At 28.7% G+C, this 18,824-nt stretch overlaps 14 non-coding genes across 14 annotated transcripts; 13 read left to right on the top strand and 1 right to left on the bottom strand.

Annotated features, from left to right (window-relative positions):
• Positions 1–1,145: 1,145 nt before the first annotated feature.
• On the bottom strand, positions 1,146–1,216 carry N0V89_012680. The gene has a single exon. It is a non-coding gene; the product is annotated as a tRNA-Arg (tRNA).
• A 3,453-nt stretch (positions 1,217–4,669) lies between these two features.
• Positions 4,670–4,740, top strand: N0V89_012679. The gene has a single exon. It is a non-coding gene; the product is annotated as a tRNA-Arg (tRNA).
• A 2,323-nt stretch (positions 4,741–7,063) lies between these two features.
• Positions 7,064–7,134, top strand: N0V89_012678. The gene has a single exon. It is a non-coding gene; the product is annotated as a tRNA-Asn (tRNA).
• A 1,044-nt stretch (positions 7,135–8,178) lies between these two features.
• Positions 8,179–8,251, top strand: N0V89_012677. Its single transcript has one exon. It is a non-coding gene; the product is annotated as a tRNA-Val (tRNA).
• A 27-nt stretch (positions 8,252–8,278) lies between these two features.
• N0V89_012676 lies at positions 8,279–8,350 on the top strand. The gene has a single exon. It is a non-coding gene; the product is annotated as a tRNA-Lys (tRNA).
• An 80-nt stretch (positions 8,351–8,430) lies between these two features.
• On the top strand, positions 8,431–8,503 carry N0V89_012675. The gene has a single exon. It is a non-coding gene; the product is annotated as a tRNA-Asp (tRNA).
• Positions 8,504–9,313: 810 nt separating this feature from the next.
• On the top strand, positions 9,314–9,385 carry N0V89_012674. Its single transcript has one exon. It is a non-coding gene; the product is annotated as a tRNA-Ile (tRNA).
• A 4,767-nt stretch (positions 9,386–14,152) lies between these two features.
• Positions 14,153–14,223, top strand: N0V89_012673. Its single transcript has one exon. It is a non-coding gene; the product is annotated as a tRNA-Thr (tRNA).
• Positions 14,224–14,331: 108 nt separating this feature from the next.
• On the top strand, positions 14,332–14,404 carry N0V89_012672. The gene has a single exon. It is a non-coding gene; the product is annotated as a tRNA-Met (tRNA).
• Positions 14,405–15,130: 726 nt separating this feature from the next.
• N0V89_012671 lies at positions 15,131–15,203 on the top strand. The gene has a single exon. It is a non-coding gene; the product is annotated as a tRNA-Glu (tRNA).
• A 28-nt stretch (positions 15,204–15,231) lies between these two features.
• Positions 15,232–15,303, top strand: N0V89_012670. Its single transcript has one exon. It is a non-coding gene; the product is annotated as a tRNA-Ala (tRNA).
• Positions 15,304–16,179: 876 nt separating this feature from the next.
• N0V89_012669 lies at positions 16,180–16,252 on the top strand. The gene has a single exon. It is a non-coding gene; the product is annotated as a tRNA-Phe (tRNA).
• A 604-nt stretch (positions 16,253–16,856) lies between these two features.
• Positions 16,857–16,929, top strand: N0V89_012668. Its single transcript has one exon. It is a non-coding gene; the product is annotated as a tRNA-His (tRNA).
• Positions 16,930–17,029: 100 nt separating this feature from the next.
• On the top strand, positions 17,030–17,102 carry N0V89_012667. The gene has a single exon. It is a non-coding gene; the product is annotated as a tRNA-Met (tRNA).
• Positions 17,103–18,824: the final 1,722 nt, after the last annotated feature.

Genomic DNA, 18,824 nt, shown 5'->3' with positions numbered 1-18,824 from the left:
CTAAGGCTAACCTATGGCACTCATCATTGTCTGCCCAGGCTACGGGGTATCTAATCCTCTTCACTTTCTGAGCCTTCGTCCCTCAACGTCAGTTATAGTACTTTTTATTAAGAATTTTTAGAGTAAAATTTCTTATTCTTAGATTGAACTTTTTGATTGTTGTTGATTTTTGTTTCAATTTTTAAGCACTTGTACATAGAGGTTTGCCTTCGCCGTTATCAGTCTTATTAGTATTAGCCGATTTCATCTGTACTCCAATAATTCTGACATTTTCCTCTCACATATCAAACTCAAGTGTGGCAGGTACTTTTATAAGCCTTTGCACACCGTCTAGGTACCCTATATACCTGTTAAAGATGACTAACACTCGTCTCCCTTGTCTTACCGCGGCTGCTGGCACAAGATTTGGCCGAGACCTATAGATATAAAGTTTTCATTATAAGCTTTATCCAGAATTTTATAAGACCTAGTCAAGCAAGTTAATAAACCATTTATATTAACTCTCATTCCTGCAAGTTGCTGGTTCAGCCGTTAGGCCATTGACCAAAATTCCTCACTGCTGTACTATACGCACTGGGGTTTTTTCAGACCCAGTGTGGTCACTCTCAGTCTTGACTACGGACATAAGCTAAATATGACATTACCATACTTACTACTTATCCGATGGTTATTAATAATCAACTAAGAGCGAAATACTTTTTTTCTTTCAAAAACATTTTATTATTATCTATTAACCTATCAACATAACCTTCAATTTAGCAGGGTATTTGGGGTGGTTAGAGGTTAGATTTAGTATTAATATATAAAAACAAACTGTTAGTATAAGGGATTTATTTTGCCTTACTCTTAGGTAGCCATAACACCACTTACTCACCTGTACACCACTTCAATATACATAATTTTAACAAATTAAATATTGACGTTCGATTAGCATGTGTCAAGCATTTGCATAGCGTTCAATCAGAGCCATCATCAAACTCAAATAAAAAATTGTTTTAAGTAATTCTTATATAAGAATCAAACCTCTACGGAGGTATTATAGATAACAAGTTTTTTATGTTATTTTTTTATAAACTACCGTTAAACTAATAGAATTATAAGATAATTGTTATAAAAATACGTTATCAATTTTTTTTTTTAGAAATATTCTTATCTAAGACTCGAACTTAGATTCAGATATTAGAAGTATCTTGTTCTACCATTAAACTAATAAGAATTTATTGATGTAATAAATGTTTTTATTTTTAAATAAAATATTACAATGGGTTGTAATTTTAAATCTAAGAGTTACATTTACATTACTATGTATTAATATATATACCACTTAAATGTATTAATCTATCCATATTATTAGATTACTGTATAATTAAATATTATTACTATCCATTAATCTATACGTTAAAACTAGATATTTAAATAAATTTATTATGCAATAATATCGTTTTAATATAGAATTTATATCATATAAATAGGACTAATTGTATATAATTATTTATAACCTATACATTATATTAATAACTATACATGATATTTATAGCCTATTAATAGTATTAATGGTATACGGTTGTTATCTGGCCTTATATAGGTTAAGACTATCTCTTACTATTACAGGTTATGGTTATAGTTAAAAATAATAATGATACTATTTATACGGCCTTCTACATATTATGTTACATGCTATTCATTATTTCGTTAATACATTTATTTTGTTGTTCGTCGTTATCTTACTTCAACGTTATTTTACTTTCGTTTTAACTTTGCGATTTTACCTAAGTGTTGTTTTACTTCGGTTTTATAAACTAAAATACTACATTTTTATTACTCCCCTTACACCCCACCCATGGATATAATTATATAATTAAATTTAATTTTTTTTTTTTTTATTTAATTTATAAAAATGTTTTTAAATGTTGTTTTCTTAAATCAAATAGATTTTATGTACCACGTAGAACTACCTATTACATCTTTATTTATGGTATTAATTACAGATACTTAGTTTAACTGTATATTATTACCTGTTTAAAGATTTTTTATATAATGAACTAAAATTAGTTTTTAACGGTTAAATTGCTATTAGCTATTTTATTTTGTTCTAATGAGAAATTACTTTAGAATATTTGCAACGTAAAGGTTTTAACTTACTTAAGCGCAAAGAGAGTGAATCTACTAATGTATAGTAAGGTTTTTTGTAAACTGGATTTAGAATAAGCATATCTTTATAGAAAGTTTTAATATCCAAAATTATTTACCCTATTGTTCACAAAGTAAGTCTATCTAATGAACTAGTACTTGCTTTATAAAAGGATCAAGAAAAGTAATGTATCGTTAATATGCTTTCTATAAAGATATGCTTATATAAATAAGAGATTTAATTATCTCGTTTATTTTAAAATTGGACATTTTTTACTTCGTCCTAAACTATACTTATAATTATTAATATATTTAATGTTAAATATATTTAAAACAAAAAAAACACTTTTAATGACTTATCGTTAAAACCTAATTACAAGGATGATTCTATAAATAACGAAAAAAATCTTGAAATACAAACTAAAATTCAGAAAGAGGAATATAATAATATTATATATTATCCATCATCCAGTAAAGAATGATTTAGCAGTGTATATAGCTACAACAAAGCATATATTAAACCATTAGTAGTTTTTGACCTTATATCAAACAAACTATTTTCAAGTTATTTTAATATGTTCCGAGATAAAATAAAAATACTTTTTAAACGTAGACGTGATAACAAGAGTCGTTATTCCGCTAATAAAATATATATAAGTAGAGCTGAATTAAAACATACTAATACTAAACTACTTATATTTGTTCCACTACATACCTATCCTAGGGAAATCAACAAATATTTTATACATTCTTTTAAAATATATAATTTTCCTGGTTCACCTTAATAAGGTTGATTTTTGTTTATTATACGTAGAAAGTATAATAAGTAGTTTAGTATTAGTATGTTTTAATTCAGCTCTACTTATATATATTTTATTAGCGGAATAACGACTTTTGTTATCACGTCTACGTTTAAAAAGTATTTTTATTTTATCTCGGAACATATTAAAATAACTTGAAAATAGTTTGTTTGATATAAGGTCAAAACTACTAATGGTTTAATATATGCTTTGTTGTAGCTATATACACTGCTAAATCATTCTTTACTGGATGATGGATAATATATAATATTATTATATTCCTCTTTCTGAATTTTAGTTTGTATTTCAAGATTTTTTTCGTTATTTATAGAATCATCCTTGTAATTAGGTTTTAACGATAAGTCATTAAAAGTGTTTTTTTGTTTTAAATATATTTAACATTAAATATATTAATAATTATAAGTATAGTTTAGACGATACATTACTTTTCTTGATCCTTTTATAAAGCAAGTACTAGTTCATTAGATAGACTTACTTTGTGAACAATAGGGTAAATAATTTTGGATATTAAAACTTTCTATAAAGATATGCTTATTCTAAATCCAGTTTACAAAAAACCTTACTATACATTAGTAGATTCACTCTCTTTGCGCTTAAGTAAGTTAAAACCTTTACGTTGCAAATATTCTAAAGTAATTTCTCATTAGAACAAAATAAAATAGCTAATAGCAATTTAACCGTTAAAAACTAATTTTAGTTCATTATATAAAAATCTTTAAACAGGTAATAATATACAGTTAAACTAAGTATCTGTAATTAATACCATAAATAAAGATGTAATAGGTAGTTCTACGTGGTACATAAAATCTATTTGATTTAAGAAACACATTTAAAAACATTTTTATAAATTAAATAAAAAAAAATTAAATTTAATTATATAATTATATCCATGGGTGGGGTGTAAGGGGAGTAATAAAAATGTAGTATTTTAGTTTATAAAACCGAAGTAAAACAACACTTAGGTAAAATCGCAAAGTTAAAACGAAAGTAAAATAACGTTGAAGTAAGATAACGACGAACAACAAAATAAATGTATTAACGAAATAATGAATAGCATGTAACATAATATGTAGAAGGCCGTATAAATAGTATCATTATTATTTTTAACTATAACCATAACCTGTAATAGTAAGAGATAGTCTTAACCTATATAAGGCCAGATAACAACCGTATACCATTAATACTATTAATAGGCTATAAATATCATGTATAGTTATTAATATAATGTATAGGTTATAAATAATTATATACAATTAGTCCTATTTATATGATATAAATTCTATATTAAAACGATATTATTGCATAATAAATTTATTTAAATATCTAGTTTTATAATGGATTCTTAATATAGTTATTTATCGTTACCAGATATATTATTTATTATTACCGAATATCTTATTTATCAATACCCTATATGTTATTTATAATTACCGAGTATGTTATTTATTATTATCAAATATGTTATTTGTCTATAAATGTTATCTCTATATGTTATTTACCTCAATAGATTATTTATCTATACATAATATACAGTAACGTATAGATTAATGGATAGTAATAATATTTAATTATACAGTAATCTAATAATATGGATAGATTAATACATTTAAGTGGTATATATATTAATACATAGTAATGTAAATGTAACTCTTAGATTTAAAATTACAACCCATTGTAATATTTTATTTAAAAATAAAAACATTTATTACATCAATAAATTCTTATTAGTTTAATGGTAGAACAAGATACTTCTAATATCTGAATCTAAGTTCGAGTCTTAGATAAGAATATTTCTAAAAAAAAATTGATAACGTATTTTTATAACAATTATCTTACATAATTCTATTAGTTTAACGGTAGTTTATAAAAAAAATAACATAAAAAACTTGTTATCTATAATACCTCCGTAGAGGTTTGATTCTTATATAAGAATTACTTAAAACAATTTTTTATTTGAGTTTGATGATGGCTCTGATTGAACGCTATGCAAATGCTTGACACATGCTAATCGAACGTCAATATTTAATTTGTTAAAATTATGTATATTGAAGTGGTGTACAGGTGAGTAAGTGGTGTTATGGCTACCTAAGAGTAAGGCAAAATAAATCCCTTATACTAACAGTTTGTTTTTATATATTAATACTAAATCTAACCTCTAACCACCCCAAATACCCTGCTAAATTGAAGGTTATGTTGATAGGTTAATAGATAATAATAAAATGTTTTTGAAAGAAAAAGTATTTCGCTCTTAGTTGATTATTAATAACCATCGGATAAGTAGTAAGTATGGTAATGTCATATTTAGCTTATGTCCGTAGTCAAGACTGAGAGGTCTATTGACCACACTGGGTCTGAAAAAACCCAGTGCGTATAGTACAGCAGTGAGGAATTTTGGTCAATGGCCTAACGGCTGAACCAGCAACTTGCAGGAATGAGAGTTAATATAAATGGTTTATTAACTTGCTTGACTAGGTCTTATAAAATTCTGGATAAAGCTTATAATGAAAACTTTATATCTATAGGTCTCGGCCAAATCTTGTGCCAGCAGCCGCGGTAAGACAAGGGAGACGAGTGTTAGTCATCTTTAACAGGTATATAGGGTACCTAGACGGTGTGCAAAGGCTTATAAAAGTACCTGCCACACTTGAGTTTGATATGTGAGAGGAAAATGTCAGAATTATTGGAGTACAGATGAAATCGGCTAATACTAATAAGACTGATAACGGCGAAGGCAAACCTCTATGTACAAGTGCTTAAAAATTGAAACAAAAATCAACAACAATCAAAAAGTTCAATCTAAGAATAAGAAATTTTACTCTAAAAATTTTTAAAAAAGTACTATAACTGACGTTGAGGGACGAAGGCTCAGAAAGTGAAGAGGATTAGATACCCCCGTAGCCTGGGCAGACAATGATGAGTGCCATAGGTTAGCCTTAGGCTGAACTATAAATGAAAGTGGAAGCACTCCACCTCAAGAGTAATGTGGCAACGCAGGAACTGAAATCATTAGACCGTTTCTGAAACCAGTAGTGAAGTATGTTATTTAATTCGATGATCCTCGAATAACCTTACCACAATTTGAATGATCTAAAAAAAAGAGGTTTACTTTATATGTAAACCTAAGGTTTAGACCACATGCGTTGCATGGCTGTCTTCAGTTAATGTCGTGAGATTTGGTTAGGTCCATTAAATTAACGTAAACCCTTGTTTTATTTAATACAATAAGACAGCTCTCCACCTACAATTGGATGTGATAACAGGGACTAAGACAAGTCATCATGGCCTTAATATTGTGGGCTATAGACGTGCCACATGTACCTTTACAAAGGGATGCAATAATGCGAATTGGAGCTAATCCCCAAAACAGGATAAAGTATGGATTGTAGTCTGAAATTCGACTGCATGAAAAAGGAATTACTAGTAATCGTGAGTAATCACATCACGGTGAATCTTATCTCAGATAGGTACTAACCACTCGTCAGGCGCTGAAAGGAGTATGCGCAATAAGTTTGGTGGCTGTTGTTTGGTATTCTAAATTTATGGGTTTAGATCTTTTGACAGAAGAATCTTCGTATGCGTGACTCTAATTGGTGTTAAGTCGAAATACGGTTCGGGTTGGGGAACTAGCCCGGGATTAATTAATATTAACGATACACCCAAAAAAAGCCTGTGTAAAAGGCATAAATATGATTTTATTTATATGGTTCAAATCCATAGCCAGGCTCATATATTGTTTACTTTGTGATTTTAATATGCTTTTTAAGTGTTCTTATTAAAATAGATTTTTAAGTGTTCTTATTAAAATAGATTTTTATCTAATACTATTACTTTAAAGCAAAAAAACAACTACTGAGCAGTAAAAACGGTTGAAAAGTGACCGGACAGTTAAACGGTTGAAAAACGAAGACAACCGTAAAAACTAAAAAAAATATTAAAAAGTATTTAAAACATAATATAAAGGAGAGTTCCTTTATTGGTAAGAAGGGTTGAGCTGTAAACTCAATAGTTTTGTGCTTTTAAGAGTTCGAATCTCTTGTCTCCTAGCCAAAGTGATATCATTCCTTAGGGTAAAATAGCTTTCTAGATATTTGGGTATAATATTTTAATTAATAGCCTTTATAGCTCAACGGTAGAGCAGAAGACTGTTAATATTCTGATAAATGTTCGATTCATTTTAAGGGCTCGATTTATTTTAAGGGCTCGATTTATTTTAAGGGCTTGTGGTATTAGCGAATTAAAAGTAAATAGTCTATATCCAATACCCTTAAATTACCCCCCTATATTTTAGTTTCAAACATTTCTTACAATTTTATATAAACTTGTTATTTACTTTTCAAACATTTACAAGAATTTTATTTACCTATTACATTATTTCTTAGCTATAGTCATAACTATCATTTTTAGTTTTTTTGCATTATGGGCTGAAATAGTCATAACTTTCATTTTAGGATTTTTTGTTTAAGCGTGATATCAGAATTGTTTAAGCGTAATATAAGAATTTTTAAGTGGAATAAAGCGATTAGAAATGTAGTCTAGTGATTAGAAATGTAATAGGTGTCTAAGAATGGTCATGAAACTGGTAATTAACAATTTTATATGTTGTATATAGTTAATGAAACTACATTTAATGGTTATAGTGTATATAATTTAGATTTGTTACACATAATTGCCATATTATTCGGTATATTAGTTATTATAAGTAAAAATCCTATTGTATCTGTTTTATTTTTAATAGGTTTATTTTTATCTATCTCTGGTTATTTAATTTTAACAGGACTAAATTTTATAGGAATAGCTTACTTGTTAGTGTATATTGGAGCTGTATCTATTTATTTTTATTTATATTGATGTTAATAAATGTAAGAATATCTGAATTGCTAATAGACAGTATTAATAGTATACCCTTAGCTATATTATTAGGTAGTTTTTTTAATTATTTTGTTAATAATGTTTTACCTTACATGGTGATGACTAATGGTTTATTCTATAATTTTAGTATAAAAAAAAATTAACGAATGTAACATCTGTATCATGAGACGGATATTTAGCAGAAACTTCTCATATAACAAGTATAGGAAACATATTATATGGTAATTATTCTATATGATTAATAATTACTTCTATTATACTATTATTAGCGATGGTGGGTTGTATAGTTATAACTTTGAAAGAAAAAAAGAATTCATTGTAATCATATTATAATATATATATTTTTATACATAAAAAAAAGAAATTAGCTCAATTGGTAGAGCATCCGTTTTACACGCGGCAGGTTAAGTGTTCGAATCACTTATTTCTTACCACCCACAGCCGTGGGTAGATATAAAGAGATCTTAGCTTAATGGTAAAGCGTATGACTTTTAATCATTATTATAAGGGTTCAAGTCCCTTAGATCTTGTGAATATATACGGCTATAGGTTAATGGTAAACTTGTCGTCTTCCAAACGATTTATACCGATTCGAATTCGGTTAGCCGTAGAGTTAGTAACTTAATTGGTAGAGGCTTTTCTTGTCACGAAAGGAGGTGCTGGTTCGAGTCCGGTCTAACTCGTATTTTATTGTATTTGATTCTAACATTTTATTCTATTATAGCATAGTATTTGATTCTAACATTGTATTCTATTATAACATAGTATTTGATTTTAAGATTATATTTAATTTAAAAATATAAAACATTTAACAAGACTATATTTATAACTACCCTTGTAGGGTTCCTTTAGGAACCCTAAGGGTACCTGCAGGAAAAAGAAAAGTTGCTATTGGTAAGGCGAGATATTTGCTAAATATTGTGTTTAACACCTGGTGGTTCAAATCCACTCTTTTCCGGAAAGGGTAAAAACTACTATGTCTATATAAATAGCTAAATTAATATAATAACCAAATTATCATAAAATTATTTAACTATGCTAACTTATATATTAAAAAAAAAACATTGAACTTGATATAGTTTATGGTATACAGTTTAACTTAGATAAATATATTTTTAAGTTTATGACACTTCCTTAGTTACATTATATGGTGTTAGAAATTTTATTAAAAAGAGTATAGTTTAATTGGTAAAATAGGAAGCTTCAAACTTCAAATTTCCAGTTCAAGTCTGGATGCTCTTGTTATAAATATAATGATATTTTAAGATTATTTATTTTATAAAAACTATTTTTATAGTATAAATATTAATTACTAGATAATATTCTTATATTGTTTATAAATTTAGATTTATAATATCACTTATTCGAATTTATAATACCACTTATTTGAATTTAATAATTTTTTTATAAAAATGTTTTAAATCTCATTTTAAGTTGTTGTTGTTTTAAGGATATTCTATTAATTTTTATTATGTTATTATTTATATAATTAAGGTTCCTTAGCTTAATAGGTAAAGCGCATTTTTGATAAGGATGTGATCGACGTTCAATTCGTTGAGGAATCAATCAGTGCGTTAGTTAAATTGGTATAATGACATGCTACGGACATGTTCTTACAAGTTCGAGTCTTGTACGCACTTTAAGGGTGAAAAATATATTTTATGTTTTAATATATTTTTTACTCTAAATAACATTTATATTGTTTACCAAAAATTATATATATGTTTATAAATATGTTCACTAGTAACAACTGGCCTTAAAGATATTTAAAAACAAGTACTCCGTTAATTTAATTAATCAATTATTAAAGTTAACTTATAGAGTTTACAGTTACTTATAAAACTAGGATTATACATTGAAACATAAGCTTTATAAATTAATAGAGAATTGACTGAGTGGTTTATAGTGATAAGCTTGAAACTTATTTGGTTGAAAAAAAACACAGTTCGAATCGGATATTCTCTGTAATGTATTTTTATATAAATAGATGTTTATATAGATATAGGATGTTTTTATAAAAATATAGTTTAATAGGTTCTAGTCAATAAGGTAGTTGCTATACATAATTGAAACACCTTTACTCTGGTTGTTATATCAGTAGAGTATGTTTACATTCATATTGTTTACCGACGTCTGAAGGTAATCCAGAAAAGGAGATAAATAGACGAGAAAACCCCATGCAGCTTTACTGTTACTAGTTATAGGGTATACGATGTTTTTATAAATATAGGATGTTTTTATAAATATATGGTGTTTTTAAGGTATGATGTTTTTATAAATAGGATGTTTTTATAAATAGGATGTTTTTATAAATAGGATGTTTTTATATAAATGTAAAGTGTTTTTATAAATATAATGTTTTTTATAAAATACATTTAGCATTATAAGCGGGTTAGGGCCGGGTTGGTTAGGCGCCTCATTTGGGTTGAGGAATAGTTATGTTCGAATCATAATAACCCGATATATGATTAAAAAAAATTGTATATATAAATATATAGTAATGTATTTGATATGTAATGTATTATTTCATAATTTTAAACTCTTAAAAATATTTGTTATATATTTTAAGAGGTAATTTTATGGCAAGTATATAAAGAGACTATTAGAGAGCTTAAAAAGCTGTATATTAAATAAAACTTGGGTATAATTCAAAAGACCCAATGGCTAAATTTTTCGACTGAAACGGAGTGAATTGAAGTATCTTAGTAGCTTCAGGAAAATAAATCAAACGAGATTCTATGAGTAGTGTGAATGAAACTAGATAATAGGCTGCAAGTAAAATGGGTTAATCTGTTTGAATAAAGGGGAACCTTCCTCTAAGCCTTAATATAATATACAAGCGATAGAGTAAAGTACTGTGAAGGAAACCAGAAATAAATTGTAGTCTTATAAGCAGCTCAAGGTAAGTTTAATAAACATATGAGAGCGTACCTTTTGTATAATGGGTAGCAAGTTCTAATTAGATGCAAGCAAGTAACTAAAAATAAAACATAAAACTCTAATATAGAAAGCTAATATTGTTTTCTAAGATTAGACGTTAATATTATATAATTTGCCTAGATAATCCAATTATTAATTAATGAATTAGTATCTAAATAGAGACCCGAAGAGTAGTGATCTTACCATGGTCAGGCATATAAAAGGCCGAATGGGTTATCGTTGTAAAGATATCCAAAGAACTGTGGTAAGTTAGTGAAAGACAATCCTGACTACTATAGCTGGTTTTCCGCGAAACATATGTAAGTATGTGGTTTAATTACATCATAGCAGGTACAGAACTGTGATCTCGGACAATTGTGCATTATTTTTCGGAGGGATTTTATTACCCTTTGGGGTTATATACCCTCTTTAGGATTGTAATGCCCTGTGCATATGGGGGGGGGTCGTGAAGACTCTATTCGCGAGGATTTGCTCTCGGAAGGGCAATGATGAATGTTGAACTATCAGACATTTAACGATAAGGTTGTATGTCAAAAGGGAAACAGCCCAGAACAAGTGTTTAAGGTTCCAAAGTTTTTGTTAAGTGAAAGTAAGGAAGTATTTAAACTATACAACCAGGAAATAGGCTTAGAAGCGGCCATTTTTTAAAGACCTCGTAACAGAGCACTGGTTCAAAAGGTTAATTAGTTAACCTTAAAAGTTAAAAGCGCCGAAGATATAACGGATCTAAAACAAAACACCGACACCTTGTCCATAAGAATATTATTAGGCTTAAGCAGGATCCATCATTAAAGATAGGAATAAGTTAAGCCTATTTTAATATACTTAAAGTTATTTAAGTATTATTTATGGGGTAGCGGAACGTTGGGTAAATTAGTATTGCAAACAGATGCTAGGTATATCTATATAAGAGGAAGGTACCATGAGTTCAATAAAAACACAGATAGCAATTACTCTTTGCAAAATCAAACAACACCTGTAGATTTATTATCGAGTAGGATGAACGTTGTATATATAGATGAAAGTTTGCTTGGCTGCATAAACAGTAAATTACAATAAAATATCCCAAGTGAGAATGCTGACATGAGTAACGAAAAAGAGTAATCTCTCGCCTTAAGCTTATGGGTTAGTCGAGGAGAATGATCCCTATAAGGGCTGAACTTGGATTAAATCGGTCTCTAAATTTAACCTAAAGGGTAAAGTGATGAGGAAAAAGGAAATGTTTTGACAACATAAACTAGAGTAAAATGTTCTGGAAAAAAAACATACTTCTGAAGGAATTATATGAATTCCGAGGGCGAAAAGAGAAAAAACTATAAAAGTATTAAAATATTTTTTTGCATTTTTTTTCTTAGGAAATAAACTATAGCTCAATTTAAGATTAAGAAAAAAAAACCGTACCTAAAAACTACCACAAGTAAGCTAGTAGAGAATACGAAGGCGTTTGAGCTAACAACCATTAAGGAACTCGGCAAATTGACACCGTAACTGAGGGAGAAGGTGTGCCATTCCATTCCTACTGATTAATATCAGGATAGGAAGAGGAGACATAGAATGGTGTTGCACGACTGTTTAATTAAAACACAGCACTTTGCGTAAGATGTAAATCAATGTATAGAGTGCGCTATCTGCCCAATGATGGCTGGTTAACGGATTTTCTTAGACGACTAAAATAGTTTAGGTTTTGAAGGAACCCCCATTTAATGGCGGCCTTACCTATAAGGGTCCTAAGGTAGCGAAATACCTTGGCATTTAAATGATGTCGCGCATGAATGATCTCACGATGCAACAGCTGTCTCAATGGTTGGCTCAGTGAAATTGGAATGGCAGTGAAGATACTGCCTATCTCTAGATAGACGAGAAGACCCCATGCAGCTTTACTGTTACTAGTTATAGGGTATAATTTGACAGGTTCTAGTGAATAAGGTAGTTGCTATACACAATTGAAACACCTTTACTCTGACTGTTATATCAGTAGAATATGTTTACATTCATATTGTTTACCGACGTCTGAAGGTAATCCAGAAAAGGAGATAAATCTCAGGAGACAATGGCTAGCAGATGGTTTATGCGGGCACAGATCCCATAAAGAGTACCTGGGAGTATCCAAATTTAATTTTGTAATATGCAATACGCAAAATACATAGGGCTTTATTAAATTATTGCTTTATGTATTTTTAAATTAATTATATTTAGTTTGTTATTTTTTATATTTACTTTATATGTGCAATCCAGGTGCATAATTGACTATTCACTAGTCAAGAAACGAAATAAAGGTTTAAGTATCTATAACTAATTCAGTTATATTTCTATTTGAGTTAGAATTAAAACAATTTAAGCTAAGTAAGATTTTACCTATGTGGAAAATAGGTGTATATATGGTATTAATCATTAATAATTACTTACAAGTTTTTATATAGATAATACTATCAGTTATTTTTAATCATAATAAAAATGATATTGATATATACTTCCAAAGTTTAATGGCTTAATCTTGCTTTACTGTTTGACATACACGTCTATCAGTTGCGTAAGCAGGGCATAAAGACCGCAAGACGCAGTAAGGAAAGGTCTTGTATTATTGAAAAAGCTACGCTGGGGATAACAGGCTAATTGCGCCAGAGAGTACAAATTGAGTGCGCAGTTTGGCACCTCGATGTCGGCTTAGCTCATCCACATGAATGTAGGAATCATGAAGGGTACGACTGTTCGTCGATTAAAGAGCTACACGAGCTGGGTTAAATACGTCGTGAGACAGTATGGTTTCTATCTTCTAGAGGAAATTAGAGTAAAATAAGGATAGCCCCTTCGTACGAAAGGAGTTGGGTATGGTAACCTATGGTTTACCTGTTGTTTATACGCTGAGATATTAAAAAGGGTTGAGAACGAGAATAGGTTATTCTTAGTAAATGGATAATGGGTATCTTGTGAATAAGAACAGTAATACAGATTAATTTGTAAAAAACTAATTTCCTATATCAAATTCAAAACATCTAACTAGGGAATACACTAAAAAAGATGACTCTAGTTACGATTGGTAATACTTAATACTCAAGTATTTATTTATAGTATAGGCATGGCAGGAAAGCTATGTTAGTTAAGATAAGTGCTGAATGCATCTAGGCACGAAGCTTACCTTAGGATACTCTTAGAAACGTAGTATAACATTACGATCCGCACGTATGTTAGTTATAACATATTAGACTGTAATTATTCCATTCTATCGCCGTGGCGATGGTAACCGATTGCAATGGATAATAGGCTTTGGCTGTAAGGGCTTTGATGTTCTAAGGTATAAAGTACTAATTTTTTGGAACTAGGATATTAACTAGTTGATAATTACAGGGTTTCACTAACTAAATAACATACTTATCATAAAAAAATACACTTTAGCCTGGTTTGCATAATAGTAATGCACCCGTTTTGTAATCGGAAGATATGAGTGCAAATCTCGTACCGGGCTAGTTACAGATATCTAAATTAATGCGGATTGATGTAATAGTAACATACCTGGCTCATGCCCAGTAAATAGGGGTGCAAATCCTCTGTCCGCATAGCCTCTATACACGTAAAGGCTATAGCTTAATAGGTAAAGCAAGCTGCTCATAATAGCTCAGATGAGTGTTCGAATCATTCTGGCCTTAAAAGGTGAGATCTACATCCACTATGCATACTAGTACCCACTAAACCTGTATTCGCCTACTGTAGGCCAGTAATTGGTTAAAAAGGTGGGGGGGCGACAGTATGTAACACTACTGCGTATTTACACGTAAAGTTACCAAATACTTACAAAGCAGAGAGCATACTATAAAAATATATTATAAATCAATTTAGCTTATGAATTATATAAGAAAAAATTTATATGTAATTCACTATAGCTTGTTTTATAAAACATTTTTTTTTTTTATGTTTTATTCATAAAAAAATCCGAGTGCTGGAATTGGTAGACAGGACAAATTTAAGCTTTGTTGACATTATGTCGTGAACGTTCAAGTCGTTCTTCGGATAAGGCTTTAAATAAGCCTAAATAAAATATATGCTATTATTAATAAAAAAGATTATTAAAGTTTAGTAATTTTTCAGCTTTTTAGCTTTATATGTTTAAATTTTACTTTGTTATTCCTTTTTTTAGTATGTATTTTCAATCTACTATAATTTGTTTCGTATATACTTTTGTTTTTCTGATATGCTTTTTAGTTACACAGTTATATAAACATTATATTTTTGTATAACACATGCTTTATTATTTTATTACAGAAGCAAAAGCAGAATTAAACTAGCATTTTAGCTAACATTGTAAGCTGTTAGTTTAAGCTATCATCTTTAGTTATCTTTTTAAACTATCGGTTTAAGTTTTATATCAGCTCTAAGGCCCAATAGTCAAGTGGTTAAGACATAACATTTTCACTGTTCTATGCACGGGTTCGAACCCCGTTTGGGCTTAACAAAAAATAAAGGTTTATAAACTTAAGGGGATATAGTTTAATTGGTAAAACTGCGATTTTGCATATCGTTATTTTAGGATCGAGTCCTAATATCTCCAGATGGTAAAATTAAATTTAAAATTATTATTCATTTATTATTATATAAAAATACAAAAGATCATTTTGCAAAAAAGATTGTATTTTATTTTTGATTTCTTTAAAAACAAAAAGTATGTTGAGCTTTTTATGTTGCGTCTTTCTAATACCTTATTTATTTGTAAGTTTATTTTCCTTTTCCTATTAAGATTTAAATTTTAAATTAAGTTCTATCCGTTACTCCCTATTCGTGTATGATAACATGGAAGATCAGAAAGCAGAATTTTGAAAGGATAATAAAGGTAAGTCTGGTGTTTACAGGTGAATAAATACAGTTACTGGTAGTTCTTATGTAGGAAGTAGTACGGTTCTAAACAGAAGAATTAAATGTTATTTAGATACTAATTATCTTAAAACATATAAACATAGGTCTGTTATATACTCAGATATTCTAAAGTATGGTTTAAGTGTATTCAGGTTGGAGATACTTGAGCGTTGTGCTAAAGAAGATGTTACTTTGAGAGAACAGTTTTATTTAGATACTATAAAATCAACCTACAATATACTTAAATTGGCTGGTTCTTCATTAGGGTTTAAGCATTTTTACTCCACTATAGTACAAATGAAGGAAAGAAATAATAATAACCATCCTTTTTTAGGTAGAGAACACAGTGAAGAGTCTAAGTTAAAAATGTCTTTTTCATCTCGTCTATATTCACCAGTTAAATAACTATATCTTGAAACAGGTAAGGAAAAACTTTTTAATTATAATGTACAAGCTGCTAATTTCTTAAAGATTAGTGAATGAACTATTCTAAATATAAAAAGAATGGAGCTGTCTTTAAAAATAGATGAAGTATATTAGCTGTAGATAAATAGGGGTAACTTACAAAAAAAAAGCCCAGGTAGCTCAATTGGTAGAGCGAAACTTTGAAGGTGTTTAGGTTATAAGTTCAAATCTTATCTTGGGCAAGGTGAGTAGATAACCATCGATCTTCCTCTAAGAAGAAAGAGTGGTAATTATATCAGCTAGTAGATACTGGCCACAGTCGAGACATATATAAATCCCACTCCGGTTTAAATAGATTAATGTGGTTTTATTGTACTTTTATTAGGAGCAAGAAAATTTTTAAACAAAAGAGAAATTAGCTCAATTGGTAGAGCAAAATATATCTTGATCAGTGTATTGGGTTAAAGGTTCGAATCCTTTATTTCTTACCCTTTAAAAATTTCTAAGGGGATATTAAGAATTCATATATTTAGTTTAATTTAAATGGAAAAAAATGGGTATGCTGAAATTGGTAGACAGGTCCCGCTTAGGACGGGGTGAAGTTAATTCATATAAGTTCGAGTCTTATTACCCATAAAATTTTTATTTTTATAACTTATTCTATACATAGATTTTTAAATATATTAAATAACTCTTAATCAAAATAAGACTTTTTATTTTTGAAAGAACTATTGTTTATAATTGAAATACTTATTTTAATATGTAGTAGACTAATGGTAAGTCATAAATTTTTGGTATTTACTTATGGGTGTTCGAATCACCCCTACATAGAACAAACAATTTAAGGTGGATATAGTTCAATCGGTAGAACAACTGTATGTGGAACAGTAAGTTCCCTGTTCGATTCAGGGTATCCTCCCAGGCTCAGGCCTTCTCAACGACAATTATAAAAAAAAAAATACTGCACAGCTTCTTTTTGAGCTATGTAAGATCGAAAATATGGCGAATTTAGGTGAGTAAGCCAGGATAGTTCAATCGGTAGAACATTAATTTCATGCATTAAGAATGGGAATTCAATTTTCTCTCTGGCTTAAAACAACAAAAAATGTTAATTCTATCACTAATTATATCATAACATTATATGGAATCCGTTGTATGAGCAGTGGTATCCTTATTACATTTATATTTATCCCATAAAGTTTATTAAATTCAGCTAATATATTAGCATACACAAAAAAGCCTGTGCAAAAGGCATAAATATGTTTTTATTTATTGGTTCAAACCCATAGGCAGACTCAGATTTTGTAAATATATTTAAAGTGTGACGGAATATTACTATCCTGTTAAAGATGCTATTGCTTCACAAAGTCAAACATTTGACAACAATACACATATAATACTGTTAATTACAAAGGTTATAAGAATTATCGAGGTAATAGTGCATCAAGGGTAAGAATGGATCTGGTGGTAATAGTGGTGAGGTTAATTCCAACAATATTGCAAAAGGTTTCAGCTTTCTAGGTTTTCTATATAAATTAACGGAATTAACTTATTTTCTAGATGACATAAGAACAAATCTTATAAATGAAATAAATAATAGCCCTATTATAATTACCTTTACGCAAAGAGGTTTTAGAGTTAACAGCTTAACAATACAATGACTATGTGTAAAGTTTGTAATAAAAACATTAGTAGGTTTAATAATATTATAGAGTTTATTTGAAATATTCCAGAGCATCATAGGTATTTCTTCAATAGTGAACGGACTAATCTCAGAATATTTAACATAAGTATTAACGTTTTAGTAACTAGGTCAAGATATTACGTTTGTTGTTATTAAAGGTAAGAAAAGATACTTAAAAATATTAAAAATCTAACTTGTGATATAAAATGTAAGTTATATTTACTTTATTAACTTAAAGATCATAATATAACAGGAAAGTCCGTGATTTAAACATAACTTTGGAGATTAAAGTGAGGCACAAGCCTAGGTAATTCACAGAAAATATAAAAAATAAAAACCTAGCGTGTTTTATTTTATTTAAAAAGAAAGCCTGCATAAATCTTTTTTAGTCAAATCTTACAAGACAAGACTCGGCTTACTGCTATCCAAGTAATTTATAAAAAAAAAAAAGTTATATATTTTAAAAAAGATATATATTTTAAAAAAGATATTCTTAACAAAATATACATATATAAATATATAATAATGTGTACATCGTATTTATACATCATATTTATACATCATATTTATACATCATATTTATACATCATATTTATACATCATATTTATACATCATATTTATACATCATATTTATACATCATATTTATACATCAAAAATTTTACAATTAAAAAAATTATTAAAATATCTAATATATTTATTTAACAGATATACTCGTACTATCCTTTAAAATATGCCATCTTTATGTGTAACTTTATAATAGTCTATTTTTATTAAACAATGTTATATATACAAACAAATATGTCCATTCTTGAAGTGTGATTCATTACAGGTTGTTTTTTATTAGGTATTATAATTATAAGTATATTGCTTATGTCTAGTAATTATAATGCTAATACTAATTTTTTTGGGTAGTACAGCTGGTGAAACCTCTAATCCTAGGCAAAAATTAAGTATAATGTTAATAGCTCAACTTTTACATAATAATGCTAACCCTAATAGACCTCTTAATTACCAGGGTTTTCCTTTAAATCACCCAGGGTACCTAGATAATGAAAAAAAAAAAAGCTGGTCTCTATTATAAGATCTTCCACCATTTCTGATCAGTATAGGTTTGGGTCATCGATTAAT

This window comes from Didymosphaeria variabile (assembly GCF_027946475.1).
Source record: "Didymosphaeria variabile strain IMI 356815 chromosome Unknown scaffold_11, whole genome shotgun sequence".
Classification (NCBI taxonomy): domain Eukaryota; kingdom Fungi; phylum Ascomycota; class Dothideomycetes; order Pleosporales; family Didymosphaeriaceae; genus Didymosphaeria; species Didymosphaeria variabile.
The sequence above is the reverse complement of the archived record's forward strand: the minus strand, read 5'-3'. Positions and strand labels throughout refer to the sequence as shown.